This window comes from Octopus bimaculoides, chromosome 1 (genome assembly GCF_001194135.2).
Source record: "Octopus bimaculoides isolate UCB-OBI-ISO-001 chromosome 1, ASM119413v2, whole genome shotgun sequence".
Classification (NCBI taxonomy): Eukaryota; Metazoa; Mollusca; class Cephalopoda; order Octopoda; family Octopodidae; genus Octopus; species Octopus bimaculoides.
The window spans coordinates 151,940,252-151,940,708 of NC_068981.1; the positions used below are offsets into that span (position 1 = coordinate 151,940,252).

Here is a 457-nt window from a genome sequence, read left to right on the forward strand (position 1 = left end):
GATCTGCCAAATTTTCTACAGTTGGATGCCCTTCCTAATGCAAACCACTCCAAGAGTGTAGTGGGTACTTTTATGAGCTACCGGCACGAGGGTCAGTCATGGTGTACTGGCATCAGCCACACTCAAATGGTGCTTTGAACGTTCCACTGGCATGGGTGCCAATTAGGTGGTACTGTCATCAGCCACGACAGCGATTTCACTTGCCTCAACAGGTCTTCGCAAGCATATCTCCAAAGGTCTTGGTCCCTAGTCATTGCTTCGGTGAGGCCCAATGTTCAAAGGCTGTACTTCACCATCTCATCCCAGGTCTTCCTGGGTCTACCCCTTCTGCATGTTCCTTCAACTGCTAGGGTGTGACACTTTTTCATACAGCTGTCCTCATTCATTTGCAACACATGACCATACCAGCACAGTCATCTCTCTTGCTCACAACATCTGATGCTTCTTAATATATATA

The 457-nt window shown here is 47.5% G+C and overlaps 1 protein-coding gene across 5 annotated transcripts in view; it reads right to left on the reverse strand.

Annotated features, from left to right (window-relative positions):
• Window positions 1–457, reverse strand: part of LOC106873108 (obscurin) — a 162,686-nt gene that overhangs the window by 155,758 nt on the left and 6,471 nt on the right. The gene's annotated exons all lie outside the window — the stretch shown is intronic.